Source organism: Rhinolophus hipposideros (assembly GCF_964194185.1).
Source record: "Rhinolophus hipposideros genome assembly, chromosome: 12".
Classification (NCBI taxonomy): Eukaryota; Metazoa; Chordata; class Mammalia; order Chiroptera; family Rhinolophidae; genus Rhinolophus; species Rhinolophus hipposideros.
In genome coordinates, this window is record NC_138058.1 from 4,691,901 (window position 1) to 4,700,443 (window position 8,543).

Genomic DNA, 8,543 nt, shown 5'->3' on the forward strand with positions numbered 1-8,543 from the left:
TTTAAGGATTTGCATCCATAAAATAAGAAACAGGAACTGAATGCCATGAAAGAGCAACAGATTGTATATTTGTTAAAAGAGTGGGGAAACAAGGATAAGGAAGTCCCTTTGACTGTAGAACAGGAAGACAAGAAAATGAAAAAGAGAAAAGATTTGAAACTCAAGAGGATCAATTCAGAAGGCTGTCCAACTAATAAGAGTTTCAGAAAGACAGCACAAAGAACATGTGAGGATAATATTTATCAAACACATTTAAAAATCTTTCCCAGAGTTGAAAAGAGATATATCTTTAAGACCATAGGAACATGTGACAGGTAACCAGACCACAGCCTTAGGGCTAAGGCTATTAGAAAGCAATGCCATATATTGTTCCTTCATATCTCAGTGAAATAGAAAATATCTAAGTGTAAACATTATCTGGATAACTTCAAAGTTAACCAGAACAAAGAGCTAAGGAGCAAAACATTAGCCAAAATCCAAATTCCAGAAAATTAGGATGTTCTCAAAAACAAAACACCCCACGATGATGGTGGTATGTCAAAGGGACGCAGGAGCTAACTGAAAGAGCTGCTAATGACCAAAGTTGAAATAATTTGAGCAAGAAAATTAAGTAGCATTGGATTATAACTCAAAGTATAAAATAAATATTCATGGGTCCATATTAATATAAATGACTGGGTAAATAAATGGGAGCAAAGAGACAAATCTCCTATGCAGAGTATTTCAAATAATTTATGTAGACACTTCTCCTTCAAGGAGACAGAGCTGAACTCCCCACCTTTAGTGTGGGCTGTACGTAGTGACTTCCTTCCAAAGATTATAGTATTAGTATGAAAAGGGGAAAAAGAGCAACTTCACAGTGGAGAAATCTGACGGCCATTACTTTGGTTAACACCAAGGTTAAGCTCAACAGTGATAAATCAGGCAGACAGCATGTGTGAGAATAGCACTGTTCCTTTATTGTCTCACTCTCAAATCCATCACCCAACTCGAACCATTGGAAAAACGTTTGTGTCTTGGCTTTTTGGATAACATTAAGTGTAATATCTGTTCCTTATTCTTTTCAATTTAATATCTGACACATCCTCTATCTGAGGACAAAAACCAAACCAAACAAACAAAACCCAAAAATACATTAGATAGAGCCTTACTGAGGGACATTCTACAAAATACCTGACTGGCACTCCTCAAAAAACTGTCGTCATCATAAAACAAGGCAAATTCTGAGAAACTGTCACAGCCAGAAGGACTTTAAGTAGACTAAATGTAAAGTGGTCTTCTGGATGGGGTTCTTGAACAGAAAAAAATCACATTAAGTAAAAACTAAGGAATTTTGAATGAAGTTTGGATTTTAATTAATAATAATGTATCAATATTGGGTCATTAATTGTGCCAAATGGACCACGATAACATATGATGTTAATAATAAAGGAAATTGGTGGGGACATATGGGAAATCTCTGTAGTATCTTTGTATTATTTATGTAAATCTGAAACTACTTTAAAATAAAAAAAGTTCATTTAAAAAAATCCAAATTCCATATTCTTCTCTGAAGTGGGTGAGGTGCCACATGGTTTGCTGAGGCATGTCCTCTGAATTCGCCTCGATTTGGAGTGGACACTGCTCCCTGATGTTCTGTCTCCCACACATGTCAGCAGGAAGTTCAAGGGCACTAGGAGATGGCACATTTCTGTATATTTATTACTGTTCCTAGATCCTGAGGCCTTTCCTGAAATCCCCAGAGAGCTAATTATTTATTCCTGCCCTGCCACTGGTCGGCCAGACCTCCCACATCCTTTAACTGTAATCACTGAGTTCCCGGCCTCTGCTCTGACCTCCTTCCTGCCTCTCACAATTTGATTTATTTCTAAAGAAGAATCAAAGTATGTTAAACTATATAGTCATTTTTTTTTTAGTTATATATAAAATGAAACTGAGATGCAGAGAGAAATGGAGGGCTCATTGTTAGTCTTGACCTCGTGGGCAAATTGATCCCTGCAGACCAGGATATCAAGGTTGATTTTGGCCCCTTCTTGACCAACTGGGCAATCCTAACAGCAGATCTGTTTTAAATTTCATGTTTCATGTATACACACAAAACCACAAGTGTGTGTGTCTGTGTGTGTAGGAGTGTGTGCATGTGTGTATACAAGTGAAGTTTTCATCTGAAATCAATTTAGATCTTGCTCTCTTCTTTTACCACAAAGTATTTTCTCTGAAGATATCAATAGGGAAACCTGGATAAGGAGTAGAGGAACAACTATTGGCTAAAAAGACACACTTCTAGTTTATTGAATGTTCTAACCTATTTTTTTCAAATCTTTTGGAGTAAATGTAAGATTAAATATTCACCTAGTTTCTTACTCCTTGGCCACTAAAGCTCCTAAAATTCTTAAAAAAAAAAAAAAAAAAAAAAAGCAGCCTGCATTTGCTTCATTAGTTAATGCAGCATAGTGTAAAAATCAGAATTGATTTTAACTTTTAAGCCTTGGTCTATATTTGTCTTTAAAAACAGAGGTCACATTTTTCTTCAAGGAAATGAACTTGAGAATATTATGTGTTTGAATGAATCATTGACCGTCTTAAGTTTTCCTCATTTGGTTGATATGAGAAAATTTGTGGAAGCAATCTCCAAGAAAGCAATCTAAATTTAGAGTTGTGCTTTGGGTAAGATGTTGTAGGCTCTCAAAATAATACATTTACACTAGAGCTTCTGCAAATGATCCCTTGGCAATCCCAACAACAACAATTTCAAAAATGGGGACATTTTAAAAAATATACTACTGGTACAGAAGCATAGAATTTTGCCTCTTCTGACTGGTCATATATTTGAAAATATCCATGCTGGCAATGTAATTCCTTTCCTTTCCAAAAATCATTTTAGACCTTTCAGACAGAAAAAGATGAAATCAAATGATCACCTATCTGAAACAATCCACCAAATCTCAGGATGGGTTTCAGAAGTGGAAAAAATATTTGGGATTGGAACACAAAAAACTAGGGTATATTTAAAAAATGCCATTTCTCAATGCTTTTCAGTACTCAAAGGCAATCATGTCTGATGTTTACCCTAACTTCCATTAAAGAAATAAAATGGGTATGATCACTCAATTTTTCAAGGAAAATGACATTTGGATCTCCCAACTCTTACCCCTTTGGATTTTCAGCATTGAAGTCATTTTGAAAATTGTAAGTATTTCCTAGAATTGACCATGTTACAGTAGATCCAGATCTTTTGAATGGAACCACAGATAAAATTCTATACAGAGATGAGAATGAACAAACTGTCATTACGAGCAACAGTATGGATGGATCGCACAAACATAAAGTTGAGTTAAATGAGCCGGACAGTATACACTGTGTGATTCCATTCAGATATAGCTCAGAAACAGGCAGAACTAATCTATGGGGTCGGGGTATGGTTGCTGTGTTTGTGGGATAATGCCTGGGAGGAGCAGGAAGGTGACTTTGTGGTCTTTATAGTATTCTGTTTCTCGATCCAGGTGCTGGTTACACAGGCGTGTTATTTTGGTGAAAATTAATTGAGCTGATTACGACTGTTGTCACACAGCATCCTAACCGTCTGTCCCTTCCACCCTTTCCTTAGGGAAAGAGGGTTGTGGGGTTTTCCCTTTAGGGGTTGAGTTTTATAAGTTCTCTCTCATGGTCCCAACATGCTGGGTCTGCAGCCAAAGATGAGTAAGATCCCTCAAGGGAGGGACAACTTAAGCCAGGCGGGACCCCAGGGACCCCCATGAGTTAACCTTAAGTTGTGAGGTGTGCCCATCCTCCAACACTTTCTGAGAAGCTGCTGACGCATGCTTCAGATGTCCGGCACCCTATTGTGCAAGGAACACTAATTGAGCGAAACCAGCTTGCTCTGCGCTGACCTCATGGGATAATTGCTTTGAGAGATCCGCTCCCCCAGGGATCACACACACCGCACCTTGGTCATGTGGGGACGACATGTACAGGTTGCTTTGGGACAAAATGATTGGGTGATTGGAAATATGCTAATTGTATTGGTGGTGTCAGAGTTTTGCAGACCCTGCCCAGAATCATGTGATGCCTATTGTAAAAAATCAATAAATACCCACGACGACCCGATTCGGGGCTCCAGTCTCTTAAGGCTGTGAGTCCCTTGGTCCTCTGTGGTTTCTTTGCATTCAGTGTCTCTTGTCTCTTTCTTTAATAAACCTTAACCCTCGCCGCCTCCCTCGTCCTTTCCCACTCGCTTGTGTTGTGCAGGACGCGACAACGACATGGGTGCTTCTCTCTCTCTGAGTATAAGGTGCTTCAATAAAGTTGATGTAAGACCATCAGTCTGACTGTCTTTGTCTCAGGACAGATAATTTTAGCCTAAGGTTCCTAGTAAAGCCAATCCACATTCAATTTAAAAAATCAAATTATAATTATAAATACACTAAAGTGTTTGCCTGGATTTTAGGATTATTCCTTCAGGCATTACTAGGGTCTTTGCTAGGCAGTGATCTGAGGAAGCACTTGTTCCAAATTCCAGCAGTTCTAAGCACCTCACCGCATTTTTTCTAATGTTGGGTATCAAAAGCGTTTTAGGTGTATTGAAATCAAGAGTATTTTGCATAAAGCTCAGAGCAGTGAATCTTGATAGCCTAGAAATGCTACTGTAGTATGAGCATTATTCATTCCTATTTCAAGCAAAATGAGATTACTTTATGGATACAATATTTTCTTAAGAGAATGAGTCAAACGAATACAGCGAGCGAAGGCCAAAAGCACTTTACTGTGTTTTTGCCATGCTGATTTCTTAGTCCCTATCCAACTCCTGGCATTAAAGTCATCTCAGAAAGAAGTTACTGTTATCTAGTAGGCACTATACTTTTTCATTAATTCAATCCAATCTTCCTTAAAACAAACAAACAGAGCTGCACAAAGAATGAAAGTTTTGACTTGGCTTGCTACTGAATAAAAATGGTAGTGCAAATGGTTATTTAGAACTAAAGATAGTTCAGGTTGTCTATCATTTCAATTTTAAAAGAAAGGCATTGAAAATTGATCTTGGAACATAGCATTTAGTATCATTACACAGTGTGCATATTTTAGCAGGTTTGAAAATACTCAGTGGATATCCTGGAAGCTCTTATCTCAGTAGAACACAGCACATTCAAAAATCTGTCCATCATTTGGTTGTTGCTATAGCAACAGCCTAGTTCCAGCTGGAGAGAATGGGATCACTTTTTGCTGGCTCACACGGAACTCTAAACTTGCTTTCCACCATTGTCCACCTATAAACTGCTATTTCATATGTGGGGGTGGGGAAGCAAGGGGGGGGGCGGAGGGAATAGCATCACACCAGGAACTATGGTTTTGGTGGTCGTGAATGGAGGACAGTCCATTTAGCTGCCTTTGTTTATTTGCTTGTAACTAATGTAATGATGCCTTACCAGGTAGATGCCTTGCAATTACTTCTAATGCTTTGGTTTTTGATCAAGATTCTTGGTTTTTGATCAAGCAATTTTACATAATTTAAATGTAATTTACACTCTTTCTCCGCTGTTGGAATTCTTGTTACCATCTCATGACTGTGATTGTCATTGGCCGTTTTTGCCTGTAGGGGGCGTTGATGGTACCAATGGAAATTACTGCTAATGCTCTCTAGATAGGACCGGCTGATGGTGGTTTCAGCCAGAAGTTTGGTCTGAGTGATTAAGAAGAGGCCCTCTGTGGCTTGTCTGATGATACCTGCCTACAGTCCTACAGTATTTCAACATGTGGATTTAATTCTGACTCGGAACACTAGAAGTATGGTTATTTAGTGTCCTGTATATAAATTCTGGGTCACATACTTTAAACCCACGAGACATTATAATTTTCTCTTTAGATATACATAACTTCTTGCTTTTAAATGTATTAACTTAAAAATACAGAGGGTACCCAAAAAAACCATATATACATTTAAGAAAGGAAAAGAAAATTATTAAAATTACACTGATGGTAACCACTTTGAGCATCTCTTGTAACTGCAGAAGTTAAACGTGACTTGTACTCATCTTTTGTTATCGGTATATACTGAGTATTACAATTTTAATAGTTTTTTCCTTCTCAAAATGTATATACATTTTTTGGCACTCTCTGTATTTATTAAAAAGCAAAACAACAGCGATGAATCTTTTGTGTGATGAATCTATGAGTTGTGATATTTCTCTTTTCTCCTTTTCAAATTTAAACAATCGTGACATACTAATTTTTTAATAATCATAGCTTATTATTTAAATTACCCTGATTTTTAACTTTTCATCTTGAAAAAATTTAATATGCATATAAAGTTGCCAAATAGAACAAAGAATGCCAGAAATCCTTCATCAAACATCATCTAATGTTAATATTTTATATAACCACAGTACAATTATTAAAAGCTCATTTTTTAGTGGGAATTTTACAGTAAAGAGGAACTTTCCCTTCTACTTACGTATCTATCTGTCTATCTATCTCATGATCTATTATCTATCTTTATATCACTGTGGACTCATGGGTTTGTTTCATTCTGTGGAATGCAGTCCATTTCTATAATTATCTTCTTGCTCAAAGTGTCCCAAATTTGGCTATTGGGAGCCCTTTCAAGATACCTCGTGTGCCTTTTGCCATGACAGCATCATTCTTTGAGCACCACCTTGCTCTCTGGTACCTTAGGGGTATTTCTTGCTTATCAGGGAAGGCAACATAGAAAAGGAAGCTTTTTATCTGAGCCTTGGAAAGGTCTAGGATTAAGACCAGCAAAAATGGGAGAGGGCCTTGGGCAAGGTGCTACTTCCCTATGTAATGCTCACGGGATTAAGAACAAAAGCAATTATATGCAAAGTAAAAATGTAAAAAAAAAAAATCAAAAAAGATGTTCAAAGTTCATCTTGACTTTACCCTGCCTCAGTACTGGAATTCAATCACCACTTCTGAAAAATTCCTGATTTCTCTTATTTATTGCAGAATAGTATTTGGAAAACAAAATCAAAGTGTTGGTTTATTTTTTTTAATCTCAGAGAAAATTTTATTAGTTCACCATTTTTCTTGCTGTTAATAAAACTTTTACTTTAGAACCAGAATTTTATTTACAAACTGTATTTTCAACACAAAGTATCATTTAAAAAATGTTTACTGTTTTCTTTCTAATTATAAAAGTAATATATGTGCTCTGTGAAAAATGTTTTAAGTGGAGAAAGGTACAAATAAGGAAGTAAAACAACTCATTTCCAAGTGCTAATCACAGTTAACATTTTTAAAAAATGTATATTTTTTGCTTTGGATTTTTACACATTAAAATAAATAAGAAACCAAACTGTACATAATGCTACCATCTACTTTTAAAAATTTAACAGTATGTTTTGAATATATGCCATGTAATTAAAAATGCTTCTAAAACATTTTTTTAATGAATGTATAATATTGCTTTATACTGGATCTATTTCTTGCAAATTCATGATGTTTTTGAGTTTTTAATCTTATGTGCAATCTGACAACAAATATCCTTATATATAAATCCTTGAGCTCATCCCAGTCTATTGCAGATCACATTTTAAAATAAAAACATTCTTTCCTCCCTGCTACACCCTCTCCCATCTCTCCCCCCAAAGCCTCACACTGGCTGCATCGTGTTTGCTCCAGTCTCCTGCTAAGTTGCTGTCTCCTTCCAGCCGCCATCATGATCATCTACTGGGATCTCATCAGCCATGACGAGATATTCTCTTACATATCTCTTACAAGATTCGAGAGATGGTGGATGGGCTCTGCCTTGAGGTGGAGGGGAAGATGGTCAGTAAAACAGAGGGTGGCACTGATGACTCGTTCATTGGTGGAAATGCCTCCACTGAAGGCCCGGAAGGCGAAGGTACCAAAAGCACAGTAATCACTGGTATTGACATTGTCATGAACCATCATTTGCAGGAAACCAGCTTCACCAAAGAATCCTACAAGAAGTGCATCAAGGATTACATGAAATCAATCAAGGGAAACTTGAAGAACAGAGACCAGCAAGAGTAAAACTTTTTATGACAGGGGCTGCAAAATAAATCAAGCACATCCCTGCTCATTTCATAAACTACCAGTTCTTCTTTGGTGAAGACATGAATCCAGATGGCACAGTTGCTCTGCTGAACTACCGTGAGGATGGTGTGACCCTATATAAGATTTTCTTCGAGGATAGTTTAGAAATGGAAAATTGTTAACAAGGTTGGCTGTTTTAATCCATCACCTGTCATCATAACTGGCTGCTGCTTTTGATCCCCACACCAGGACTAGGACAAATGGGACTGATGTTACGTTACCTTAAGCTCTTCCTTTATTTTGACCTTGATTGCTTTGCTTTGGAGCTGAGGCATTTTCTTTTCTATTCTTTTCTTTTCTTTCTTTTTTTTTTTTTAAGAAAAACATACCATGTATGTTGTCAGAAATAAAATGCATTGAAACTCAAAATTTTTTTTTTCTTATTTTTCCATAAACTGGTTTATAAGTACCATCTTTTAATAACTTTTACGTGAGTGATGGGAGCTTTTCAGAATGTTGTACATATATAT

The 8,543-nt window shown here is 36.8% G+C and overlaps 1 pseudogene across 1 annotated transcript; it reads left to right on the forward strand.

The window, feature by feature from the left end:
* Positions 1 to 7,672: 7,672 nt before the first annotated feature.
* On the forward strand, positions 7,673 to 8,195 carry LOC308505979 (translationally-controlled tumor protein-like; annotated as a pseudogene). Its single transcript has one exon. The product of its transcript is annotated as a translationally-controlled tumor protein-like (transcript).
* The last annotated feature ends 348 nt before the right edge of the window (positions 8,196 to 8,543 follow it).